Here is a 13,604-nt window from a genome sequence, read left to right as displayed (position 1 = left end):
GAGTGCAGTTTCTAGACTGAAGGGGGTAAGAAGCTGTGGGGCTCTTTAATCCTCCTCCCCTCTTCCCCAAGGAACCATGAACAAGCAGTGCTCCTCCTTCCACTCCAACATCTGCTTCTGCTGGAGACAGGAGGACTCTGCTCTAACGGGAGCTGAAGTTCTCCCGAGTGGGCGTGTGGGGCCAACGTGGGGCAGGCACAGCCCTGCACACAGGGGCAAGGGGACGTCCACGCTGACCCCCAGCTTACCTTCCCCCCCTTGCTCTGGGGCAAGCGCTGCTTCCCTAAGTGGGTTCAGATGATTGAAAAAGGAGGGACAGAAAGAAAAAGCACCTCTTCCACTGCTCAGAGCAACACTCAGGATTGGCAAAAGACCGCTCCCTCTGTGCTCCTCCATCTCGACAATAAAATGAGTGTGTCCATACGTAATGTGAATATTGCTCAGGTGGTTTATCTCCACCCGCAGCCCCCTCCCCTCCAAACATGGTGTCCCACCCCGCACTCACCCCACCGCATCCCCGTGGTCTGCTGGCAGAGCGGGGCAAGCAGCACAGGGAAGGCAAAGCAGGGCAGGGAAGGGACGAAAGCCACTGGGGGAAAGGCTGCAGGCATAAAAGGGCTGCCCGGTGCTGCCGGTGAGGATGGAGCATACGGTGACAAGGGTAAGGGGCCGGTTGTCCCAGGGAAGCACCCGCCACCCAGGCGAGCCGGCAGGGCAGCATGGAGGGAGCTTCTGAGCTTTGCTGCTGAGCCCTGCCCAGTTGAAACACACTGCCCAAATCTCCCTCCTATCCAGGGGCAGGCGCACAGAGCAAGTTTTATTCTTTCTCAGTGGCAGATGATTGCTAGAAAATAAATAGTTTTTTTAAAAAAGGAAATTTTTGTCTTTTCTTTCTTTTTTTTTCTAGGAAGCAGCAGCCTTTTTTTTTTTTAAAGCTGTGAACTCGGGCATCTACCAACACGATTCATGCATCTGATTCTTAACACAACTTCACACATGCGACATCTGCCAAGCTGCTGTAGACTTGTCGAGGGGAGAGGACAATCCAGTGCTAAACTCGAGTGACTCAGGCTCAATTCCCACTTCGGTTACACATTTCCTGTGTGAAACTGGGCAAGTCATCTCATCTACGGCCCGCGTTAGTCCCCGTTTCTAAACCGGGGATACTTCCTTCTTTCACAGATGTGCTGTGAGTCATCCATGAATGTCTGTGAGGCCCTCGGATACTACGGGAAGGGAGACACCCACGGAGATAAACAGGGATCCGTATAACTAGAAACAGACGGGAAGACATCCAGGAGACTTCCTCTGCTCATTAAAAAGTCTAGGATTGAATGTTGTGCTTATTAACTTTTACTCACCCCCTCCACAGTTTCAGCAGCTTCCCTTCTCGCCTATCCAGGCAGCACAGGGCACTGGTACCTGCACCGTCAGGTACGCAGACCGACGGAAGCAACTTTGCATCAAGGCATGTGCAAAGGGTTAATCTATTTTCATAACTCAAAACTGTTTTTCCAGAAAAGCATTCAAGTCAGAACCGAGTAATTATTGCAAAATCTGCATATTTTAGAGCTAAATATTCCCAGAAATATCACCACCGAAACTAGAGGGGAAAAAAAAAAAGCAACCAGCCCCGTGCAGCCCGGCGAGCGTCACCGCCAGAAAGCCAGAGATGGAGCGAGGCTCTCCGCACCACGAACCCCGGGCTGGCAGAGAGCAGCTGAGAGCTCCCGTCCTGCTGGCCGCACGCGCCAAACGCAGAAGACACAGCAGTTCCATCCTCCCTTGGAGGCCAATGCTCAACCCTGCCCCATCCCACGCGACCCTTTGGGACTATCTGCCGGCAGGGCCAGCTCTTGCGCACGGCCTCACGCGTGCTGCCCGGACCAGCTCACGGCTGCTCCATTTCCATGCTTAAGCGCAACTGGGATTTGAAGTCCGGCTCCTGCAGACAGGAAGGGCATGCCAATACATCACTCTTATTCCAGAGGGTTTGTTGGGTTTTTTTTACAATTGTAATGAAACTAATCCTGGTTTTTTTGCTAACAAAACTCAAGGGAACCAAGTTCTTTCACAATCTTTAAGACTGCCGTCAAGAACCATTCAACACTTGTGACTGTGAAGTGGGATTATGTGCATCGCCGTCACATCTCCTCCAGAGTCTTGTAAAAATCTCTGCTGTTTTCACTTCTCACATGATCGTTGGTGCAAGAAAGTCATTAGTAAACTAATATTTTGAAACTACTGCTGTGTAATGATTCTTTCAAAATTCATCTGCATTGAACACTCCAGACCTGCCAAACCAAGAGTGAGAAACCAGCTACTGGCGAGACGGAGATTCCTTCCAAGGTAACGCGTCTTGCACACAGCTGAAGCAGTAATTGCCTTTCCCCAATAATGTTCCCCCTGCTGAGACTTATGGTTAAACTCCTGTATTGAGAAACCTTCCAAAACATTTCCACATCGTTTCAAACCACAGGAGTGGAAAAAAAGAAAGAGACGACTATAGTTCAGATGGAGTTTATGATTTCTGCTCAATCTCATAATTGTAGGGTGAATCAGTGGGGAATGAGGTTTTAGTCAAGACCACTGTCCCTGGTCTCATGGCCAGCCAGCTTTGTAGAGATCAGCTGAAAACGGTTTCCCTTGACCCTCGCCTGACTTACTGATGAGCCTCGCCACAGAGACTGCCCGTCCTCCTTCCACGGATGCACACGGCCATGTCCAGACAGTGCTGCTGAGCACAGGAGTCGCTGCACACTGGCTGCTCACTTCTCCATTTGCCTTGTGCAGAAGCCGACCGGCCAGTGGATAGTGGAGACACAACGCAAAACCTAGGCAGATACAGGCAATGTCCCAGATTATTTTGCTGTATGAGAAGCCGAATCTTGCTTCAAGATGAAGCTTGCCCTTCTGCAGAGAGCACACACAAAGCCTAGACACTGAGATGGAGTGAGGTCCTTCCATGTCTCTGGGCCTCAGGGTCAGAAAATTGATCCTGCCTCCTTTTACTAACTGGTGTAAGAGCAGCCTTAGTTGCTCTGAAGTTGGAGGGTGGAGGTTTGTACCTGCAGCTAGTCACCACCCTGCTTCTCCTGCCCAGAGGAACTGGTTCCTCTCACTGTCTGGTGAACTCGAGGGTTGGGACAGAGCAGAAGGAAGTGCACTACGGGAAACTGAACAAAGACAGATGAACCACACTGGAGGTCAGGCTGCCAAAATGTTAAGAAACAGATAGCAGGCCATCTGTCAGACATCATACACCATGTTTCCTCATAGCGTGGGGCTCCAGTTTGAAAAGACCTGTAAGCAGCCACTGGGATGAGGAGGGGGTCCCAGCCAGACCCACCGCACCTTTGCAGCCAGGGTGGTCTGCAGACCTGCAGCAAGTCAGATGGAGCACGGGTCATGAAGATACCATTTCGCATCCGTAGGAGTCTGGGCTCACTGCACACATCTCGTCAAGCCCTATGCAAATATGTATCAGAACCCGGCTGCGCAACAAGCATTGTCTGTATTTGAGAACCAAAATTAATATCACAGTAACACAGCAGTGATTTTAGCACTCAATGCAAAAAATGGACCCCAAATCAACTACCAAAATAGAAACAAGTTCATCCCAGCACTTTCCATATTTCGTTTTACCCCGCAGTGACACACAGCAAGTCCCTGGCTCCTGCTCACGCATCTGGACTGTGCTTTCCATGGGAGACCAATTTGGAACTTCTCTCACTGACTTCAGGAGAACAATTAATGGAGTAAGGGGTTACCCAGCAGGCAAGCCTGCAGCTACATAAATTAGATGGTCAGTTAATCACCATGCAAAACAGTACTGAATGACAGAAAAGAGGCAGCAGCAGCAAGGGAGTCACGACTGTGTGTGATAATGAGACGAATTCCCATTCCTCGGAGAGTATTCTCCAGTGTTTTCTACACACAGATTTTACCACCTGTGATTTAGACCTCACGCCATACTATGTAACTCCTATACGGCTTTGCTTCGTAAGGGCACAGAAAGCTCTGCGAAAAGGCTACAGCCGTGCTCGTTTCAGGTTGGAGCTAGCAATAACTCGTTTAGCCTTCCACCGCCCTCCATGGCAGGGGTAACGCCAGGCACAAGCCTGCATGTTCTGGCTTCATCCATGATGCTCACCACCTGAATTAATATAATTTCCTTTCAGTTTATTTTGCACTTCATGGGCTTTCTGAGAGAGTAGTAGTCCTCTTAGGCTTCACTTCAGAAAAAAAAATTGTAAAAAAGAAAAGGCAACAAATGCCATGGGCTTGTTAGCTGTATTCGTTACCCCGGCCTCTGGTTTTCGGACAGCTGGTTACTGCAGGAGCTGAAGCCATTCCACAACAGGGAAAATGAGGAATTTGGGTGTATTTCTTCAACGTAAGAAGAGAGGGCTGCTTGTGGCTGATTGCAGAAGTGACCAGAAACGAAGGATTGCCAGGGCAAGAGGCGCTGCCTTGACCAAGTGCGAGTATGGGCTGCGAAGCATCACGCCCCATGGAGAACTCATCCTGCTGCCATGGTCCAGAGAAGTTTGCCCCAAGGATGTACTTGCAGGACACAGACTGGTCAGTGATGTTGCCTGCAGAGTACAGCAGGTTTGTAGGACTGAACAAAACAAAATGAGGAATTTGAAGACAATGAAAACAGAAAGAAGAAACTTTTAATATGCAAATTCCATCTCTGCTCCTTGATAATTTTACTGTGCGAGCTATTACACAAACCGCTTTTTGTCTCATTAACAATAAAACAGAAGCAATTAAGAAAATGCAATAAAACTTCAGCAAAATAAAACTAAAACAGACTCCAAGATTATTGTACAGCCTCACTAAAATGATAAAGTGATCTTTGAAGCTGACATCACAGAAAGCTTCCAGCTTGCTTTGAATACAGAAGCGAGGAGGAGAAAAGCTACAGAAAACACGTCTGTACTAACACCGTCTCTCACTGGGCACGGAGGTCGCTGGTGGCTGCAAGCTGCATTATCATTTATCCTCACGCAGAATTACAGTCCAAGCCCACAATAAGGCTCCCTCTTCACAGAGGCACAGCAAAATGGGGCAACAAAGCACCCGCTCCTGAATGCGTTCGCACCTTCATGCATATCTACATACACATCAAACTACGCAACAACACACAGCGCTCAATCAACTCATTGCTTTGATTGACAAAACAGAAACAACTGCTAAGGCTTCCCCGGCTTTGGTTTGCCGTCCTTTCGATGTCAGCACATACACACACCCAAGCTGACTCCCTTTTCTCTAATGACTTGATTTTTTTTCCTGAATAATTCATTCATGCAAGATGTGTTGGAGCGGGGCCAGAGGAGGCCACGGAGATGATCCGAGGGCTGGAGCACCTCTCCTCCGAGGACAGGCTGAGGGAGCTGGGGCTGCTCAGCCTGGAGAAGAGAAGGCTCCGGGGTGACCTTAGAGCAGCTGCCAGTGCCTGGAGGGGCTACAGGAAGGATGGAGAGGGGCTTTGCACAAGGGGGTGCAGTGATAGGACAGGGGGGGATGGCTCTAAACTAAAAGATGGCAGATTTAGATTGGATATTGGGAAGAAATTCTTCACCATGAGGATGGTGAGACCCTGGCCCAGGTTGCCCAGAGAAGCTGTGGCTGCCCCCTCCCTGGCAGGGTTCAAGGCCAGGCTGGATGGAGCTCTGAGCACCCTGGGCTGGTGGAAGGTGTCCCTGCTCATGGCAGGGGGGTTGGAACCAGATGAGCTTTACGGTCCCCTCCAACACCTACCATTCTATGATCCTATGAAGATTACATAGGAGTTTCATTTTTGTGCCCTTCAGACACACGTTAGGTCTGAAAACACAGGTATTTTTTAAGCAACATATTCATGAGTTGGCAGAACTGGGGTGCAAACAGCGCCTTGTAAACGCACTGTCCCTCAGCTCCCAGCCTGCAAGGCGGGCAGCTCAGAGGTGGCAGACGGAAACCCTGATCTAACTCCTGAAGACAAGACGATGGTCTGCCCTGTGCCCCGGTCACCTCCCCTCACCCTCACCGCACACGCACCTCCAAGGCCCCGCAGACAGCAGGGCACCCTGCTGTTGGTTTCTCTAATTTGCTGCTGTTAGCGGACGAAGATGCTCCGACAGCCGCTGCTGGCTGAGACGGGGGAAACACAGCAGAGCCCAGCCGAGCTGGGCATGGGAGCAGCTCCCGCCCGAGCCCAGGCTGCGGTGCCGGCAGACGCAGCACCTCGCGTCCTGTCTGGGTGGCGGGGAGGGGAACCTCTGCTAGAACTCACCAACGAGTGGCAGGTTCATTGCTGTCATATATTACTGACAACCCAACTCTGGTGCTCATACTTTGTTTTGGCTAGCCCATACACAGTTACTTCTTTTTTTTTTCTTTTAACATTTTCTGGTTTATACTTCAAAAAAAAAATCATTAAATATCTATGTGTTTTTGTAATTTCCCTCTCTGAGAAAACAAAGTAAATTTACAGGGTTTTAGCAAACCCTTGGAACCACGGGCTGCATCCTTCCAGAGTTTCAATGCCAGTCACTGGCAAAGGTGAGAGGCGTTTGAAAGGCAGCCAGGAAAATCCGGAGTATCACATTCGACATGTACAATACCGAACTAAGCCAAAAGCACGCAGGCCACAACCTCCCGCGCTCCTCGCAGAGACGGCTGGCTGCCCTGCTCACCACAGCATTCCCCCGCAGCTTCAGCCAACCTCACACCCGCTCAGCAGAAAGTTTCCACAGAGAACACAAAAAGCTTTGCCCTCCCAGCTGGCTGATTTTTTTCCTCCGCCCTCAACCGAAGCAGAGAGGAATCCACGCTGATAAAGCCCCCCTGCCGCGAAGTTTGCTGTTGCTCTGGCTTTAGAAAACACGGCGCTGGCACAGGAGCAGAGCCAAGGTGTTTGCTGCTGAGTCAACCCCACAGCCCTGCCTTGCTAAGCCATCATCCCAGAGGGAGGATGAAGGAGGAAAGCACTGATCATACAAGAAGAGAGCACAAAGAAGTCACTTTTGCCCAATAAATTGCAATATCAAGGCACGTGGGATGCCTATCTGTCCTTAATTCTAGCCCGCTCCCCTCAGACAAACCCAGACACCAAAGCCACCATCAAACAGAGCAAACGCCGAGCCACGCCGCGCGCCCGCCCGAAGCTGCTGGTGACGGGCACAGACAGCAGCAGGCAACCTCCCCTGGCTGCCCCGCTCTGTGACGGCCGCTGCCACCGCTGCCTCCAGCCAGAGGAGCGAGTTCTAACCCCGGGAGCACCAGAGCCAGGCAGAGCCACAGCAGCTCAGTTTTGCACCGCAGGATCTTGCTATCGCTTTCGTAGCTCCAGCAGGAGCTCCGCTGGAGCAGTCCCGTTTCTCATGCCACCCAGAAGCCATGCTACTTCCATGCTACCTGGGGTGAGTTACTCAGTCTGCGTAACTGCAGTTTGCCCAGCAGCTCGGAGCCAGAAGAAAGCAGCTCTCTCCTCCACGCAGCAAAATACCCAGCTGCTATTTTTTGTCTCGCTTCCCCAGCTCACAGTGTGCCAGGTGGGCAAACCCTGCTGCTGCGAAAAGTTCTCATCCCTTCAGGTGATGACCTCACCAGACCTCACTGGCGACGTCGGGATCTGGAAGGAGTTGGTCTTTTGCTAGAAGGTCTGCAGGGAAACCCAGGCGGGGACGACGGCGTTCCGACCCGGGAGGAGCAGCTACACCAGTGTCCCCAGGCTGAGAGGCTGATGGAAGTTTGCGACTGAAATCTGAGGACCGATCATTAGAGATCCCATAAGCCCTTCTGGGCAACCACAGCCTGAAATTCCCACACTGCTGGACACGAGGTTTCCCTGTCCTTGCTGCCCTGCACCTCTCGCCAGGCACAGCACTCCAGCGTCAGAAGCGATGCATCGCGCTCGCCAAGTTCCTAAGCGCTCTGACATCCAGAAAGGATAGAAGGTACTACAGAAATACAAATATATTATTAATTCTCTGAATGTATCATCTGATGTAGATGGGGGAACTGCTGCATCTGTCTGCAGCCCCTGGCAAGAAAAAAAATATAATCGCATCTTCCCAAGCAGCGCGTTACCTTCTGGACGCAGCATCAACACACGACACTGTATTACCACAGTCTGTATCTCACTGAACTAAGAGGGGATGCTGAAAGATTTCTGTTTAAGTAACAGCAAAAGAAACCTTGGAATCTCAGTAGAAATAATCCAACAAGGAAACTTCCCCCAGCGATTCAGGACCAAAAACAACGGGGTTTTTCCTATCCTCAATGAAAAGAAAGCTAGAAAGGGAAGAAAATGGTCCTTTTATTCCCCACAGGCAAAACCAGAGCTTCTGATCCTATCACCAGGCTGGCAACCTCCTATTTACAGAAACAGTCTTGACTTGTTGGGATCACGGACTGATATTCATTTCTATTTTGTCACATAACAGAAATGGTGAAAAAAAATAAAAATCCGTATTATACACACTGAGCAAGTTCCTGCCTGTCCCCAGTGCCACCCTCATCTGCAAAAGCTTCCTTGGTAAAGGCTTTGCTCTGTTTTCGTTAGGTGGCAGGGGAATTGGTAGTAGAGTCACTTTAATTAACACAACTTTTCTCAAGACAAATATTTTCTCTGACAAGGCAGAGCTGCTGGAACACCGTGCATTGGCAGCTGGAAGCAGGTCTACCAACGCACGCGGAACCAGCTGCAAGAGATGGTGTGGCTCGTACAACTTCTCCTCCCCAGCAGCATGCCTCAAACCTCACTTCGCAAGGGTAATTAATATACATACACTGCAGATGTCTGTGTGCACACACACACCCCTATCCGTACATTCATGATTCCAAATTAGGAGCTGCACAGCTCTTTGCAGACAGCTCTGAAGGGTGGGAAGACGCATCACTGTTGGAAGCCCCTGGTGCTCCTCACACCAACGGCACGGAGTTCAGAGGGAAGTGTTTTAGAACTCTCACGCTGCCAGTAAAGGCCAGGCCAAGTCACAGAAAGTAGAAATAAGTTTAAATCAAGATATACATTTGTTTAACAGGAAAGAAAGAAAAAACGTGACTGAGTTTGGAGGGAATGCTGTTAGCTTTGTAGGAAGAACAGAATCAAGTCTGGACAGTGTTTGCTTCCTTGTCATCACAGGCTCTACAGAACTCCCTTGTCTGCACATACAAAAATGCACCTTATGCCAGTGAAACGAAGCAGCCTTTAATGAGAACCAGAATGTGTTTTGGTTAATTTCCAGGTGATTGGCCTCTTATTAACAGATACTTCTTGTAGATGAATGCAAATATTTACATAGGGACCCCAGCGGCTGTGTGTCCACCTATTCTGTTTATTCCCCTCGTAAACCTGTTCCTCAAGAATCCACAGCACCAGCACTCACTGGGGGAATCGGAAAAAACCCAGAGCAGAATCTTCCTCACCTTTGCCACCCCAGACAGCATCTCCCTTGCACCAGAGAGTCTCCACTCCTTTAAATCTGATTGGATTAAAGTAGGAATCAAAACCTCCCCATCCCGGACTCCTGCAGAGGGATGCAGCTAGACAAAATATCTGCTCTAGCGTCTGCTGCTTCCAGTGGACTCTTGCAGCTCTGTTGGAGACCTGAGGTGGTTCTGGGTGGGGAATCTGCTCTCCACGTCAGTAGGACAAATTTACCGTGCATGTAGCAAGGTGGCAGGACAATGAACAATTCCTCACCAAAATGAAGACCTGGAGACTTCTGCCTGTGCCTGAGACATAACGGGCATTCCTAGTTTCAAAAGCCAATTTAAAAGCCAAGAAGCCTGCTGCTACCCTTTCTTTGCTCTGAGTCTCCAGCCTGCTTCAGACAGTGCCAGTTCCTTACATTTTCCTTCCCTTTATCTCTGTAAAGGCTTGAGCACTCCAAATGGAATACACTTCAGGATGCACACCTGGAGTACAAAGCTATATGAGTCCACCACAACATCTAGCCTGACGGCTGTAGGTCATGCATGCCCTTGGAATGAAGGACGAGCAGGAGGATCCATCCCAGAACAATCTGCTCTACCAGACTGCCAGCCTCACGCCACTCCCAGCCAACTGCACAAAACTGTCTGAACTTCACAGCATGGGAATGGCCTTGGTGACCTTCATCTGGGGTCACCTGAATACAGCAAAAGAAGAGCTAATGCGTGAGACTTGTGTTTGCTACATCCACCTGGGTGTTTCTGTAAGGTAGGTACTTAGACATCCCAGTACCCATGAGAAGTCAGTCAGTTTTTGTGACTTTTATTAGTCTTTCCTTGGCCACTGAAATCGGTCAGCCAGTGCCAGCGAAGGTACCAGCAGGCGGAGGTAGTAAATTGCGAGGTGACATTCAGAGACACCATTTCTGTTGAAAGCAGCTGAGAAGTTACAGAACTCACCCCAAATCAAAGGGAAAGGTATCTCACGTACGGTCTAACCTTCCGGCAACGTTTCAGCAGAAACTGTACATGCTGCTATCATATCCACAGCCCGGATCAATTACCTGAACGTCGCAAAGCCGTGAGCAAAATGACATCTTCATGTAGATCAGGAGGATGAGACCACTTCAACGACACAAAGCTCCTCTTTCTATTCCTAATAGGCTTATGAAATTTGTTTCTAATAGCTAATGAATTAAGAATCAGCCAATTATGTGTACATTTATTATTATGCTTCTAATGAAATCAAGTGTGAACTTCTGTTTAATTAGAAATGAGCTCACGCTGGTGACCAGAGAAACCTTTAGAATATCTTTTGGCACTTCACAGCTGAGCTCATCAGGGCTTTCAGTCGGAATGGCATTAAGAAAATGATATGGAGGTCAAATATTAGAGATTTGAAGGCAAATAAATGTTTTTCAAAGCCTGGTCCCACACCCCTAGCAAAGAAGGTGGATACGTCTGTGTGGACAGTCATCCAGGAAATCTGAGATCATATTCCTTCTGCTTAGGACAGAGCTAAATAGAAACTAGCTAGGCTTCAAAATGTTTATTTGGTGATATTTTTAAAAGAAATAAAAGGTCTTTGGGAAGAAAAAATGGACAATTTTCACTAACCCTTCCAATCTGTTTTTTTTTCCTTACAAGCAGTTTCCATTTTTCTAAGAAATTAAAATCGGAGATCTTAAACCTGCAGAGAACCTAGATCCAGAAGTTACTCGTGTGCCTCAGCGACTGATCCAGAATGCCTCCTGCTTTGCAAAGCCTCCAGAGGAAGAATGCTCCAAAAAAACCTCACTTAAGATGAAATCTCAAACTGATTAAACAGCTAAGCGATCTCAAAAACCCCTCATTCTTTTAATGTAAGCAAGAAATTCTGCAAAGATCGCAGCTAGCTACACATTTGAACTTTAGATTAAGTAGCTATTTTTAAAAAAACGAACCACTAAACAAAGCCATCACGTCTCCAGCTGTTGGCAAAACGGATCTTCAGCCAGCGTCCACCTCTGCTCCCAACCATGCTGTATCACCATGAGAAATAAGAAGAGAAGCTGCTGAGAGCCCTGACACCCCATTGGTATCCCAGTGCTTTGGTTAGATGTAGTAATCCTTGCATTTGGATTCACAATGGGCTCTCCTGGCTCCTCTCCAGAGTAGCAACAAATTTTTTGCAAAATACCATCTGCAAAGCACAGCACTAAAGCCCGAACCCGCAGCTCTCCGGTTAACGGGCTGCTGACAACGAGCCATGACTATCTCCACCTTAACGCGAAGGGCACTTTGATTATTCATAGCAAGCTATTTTTGCTGAGTCCAGGGACAGATGACTGCCTGTTAAAACCACCCTGCAGAGAAGCACCAAGCACTGTAACGAGACTTCTGTCTCTACCTTCCCCGCTACGTGCGAAACAACGCTTGCAGACAAGGCAAGTCTGAAATTGCCTCCAGCCTCTTTAGGAAAGGTTAAAAAAAATATTAAAGAAAAAAAAAGATCTATTAAGGGACTAGCATTCCTGCTTTATGCCTGAGCATTAGCAGGGGAAAAAGAAAAAAAAAAGAGAATAGCTACAGGCCTCGACAGGAATGAGACAGAGCTTCATTTACTGGTGTAGGTCTGGTTTCTGGCTGCTGTCTCCGCAGACGCTGCTCACTGGCTGCAGGCAGCAGATAGCAGGGGCTGTCTTCTGTCTGCTCGGCAGCCGAACAGGACAGTTCTGTCAGCATGAGCACAAAACAGCGGGGGACAGGTTCAAAACAAAGGTGTTGCACGAGGTTTCTGCACGCCCCTGAACAGCCGGCTCTAGTCACAGCTTGTTAGGGAGGGGAACTCGGAGATCTCTCGTTCATGTAAGAAACAGCGAGGCCAGGTCTCGAGGAAGAGCTCGTGTCTTTAAATAGACCAACTGATACCGTCGGAAACACCCAGACAAGCTTTCAGCCACACCAGCCCTCTTGTAAGTCAATAACGCTACAACTTTTGCAAGAGCAAGTCATTAAAAGAAACGAGCGGCTCTCGCGCAGCCGGGGTGGGAAAATGAGGCGCAGCAGGAGAAAAGTCCCCCGCGGCACGGTGTAACAGGGCAGGTAGCTGCTGGATCTTCTGCTCTCCCTGCTGCTCACCCCTTGCTTGGCAAGTCAGTCTGCAAGATCAGTAATTCTCTCCGCACGCTTCCTTTCGGCTGCAGTCGCTGGCTCCGGGCGCAGGGGTGTGCCCCGCCGCGGGGGGAAGGATGTGGTCCCACACCTCCTGTGCACGCTGCCAGTCACAGCTCAGCACCCTGAGGGTCTGAAAACCCTGCAGAGAAACACAGCGTGGAGGTTGCTGAGATTGCCCCCCAACTCCTCCACCGCCTCGGTCGCTGGCCCCAAGCCACCCAGGAGTTTCACCCCTCCGCTTCCAGTGAAGAGCACCGCTGCGCACGCCTCCCAACACACTCGCTGCATCACCCATGGCTCCTCCATCGCTCAGGGCTGCAGACCAGAAGGTGGTGCTGCAAGAATGGTGCAGACACAACCACCTGCCCTGAGCTGGGCTGGAAGGTGCTGAGTCATCCTTCGGGCTTCGCACAGCCCCAGCGCCCACCAGACCCGCTCACCCGAAACCAACAGGAGCCAAAGCTGAAGGAACCCAAGCAATGAATGGGCCATCTGGGTAGGAGCCCTCTTCTGAGGAACCTGAAATTACAACTTGGGTTTTCTGCTTTGCAAAATTTTCCTCTTTGAGTCCTTTACACTCATTCATGAACAACTAGATAGTGAGGGAGGAAAGATGTAAATATGGCCCTGCTTTGGTTGCAGAAAGAGGATGCTTGGGCAGACAAGCAGCAATCTGACCACACACCCAAAAAGAGAGAAACGTGTCTTTCCCCCCCCCCCGCAAAAGTCACTTTGGAAGATACTGTTCCTTCCCACAGCAAAAGTAAGTGGCATTCTTACATCCAAACCTGGACTTTAAGCGAAGGGTCCCAGAAATAAAAAAAAAATCACCATCCAGAAATGAGGGAAATTCAAGCCTGGATGCAGAAGTGTTAAATTAAAAACACCTGAACTGCATGATAATTGCACAAGAGCTTGTTTCTTTTCACCATGAGCTTCTGCACAGCTCACCAACCAAATACCACAACCTGTGGGGGCTCCACGGGCTGCTCTGTGACGCCAGGTCCCAACAGCGATGA

The 13,604-nt window shown here is 49.4% G+C and overlaps 1 protein-coding gene across 7 annotated transcripts in view; it reads right to left on the bottom strand.

Annotated features, from left to right (window-relative positions):
• HIVEP3 (HIVEP zinc finger 3) overlaps positions 1-13,604 on the bottom strand; it is a 279,427-nt gene that overhangs the window by 78,767 nt on the left and 187,056 nt on the right. The gene's annotated exons all lie outside the window — the stretch shown is intronic.

The sequence above is a fragment of the Opisthocomus hoazin genome, chromosome 17, assembly GCF_030867145.1.
Source record: "Opisthocomus hoazin isolate bOpiHoa1 chromosome 17, bOpiHoa1.hap1, whole genome shotgun sequence".
Taxonomy (NCBI): Eukaryota; Metazoa; Chordata; class Aves; order Opisthocomiformes; family Opisthocomidae; genus Opisthocomus; species Opisthocomus hoazin.
This window is presented reverse-complemented; position numbering and strand designations above follow the sequence as displayed.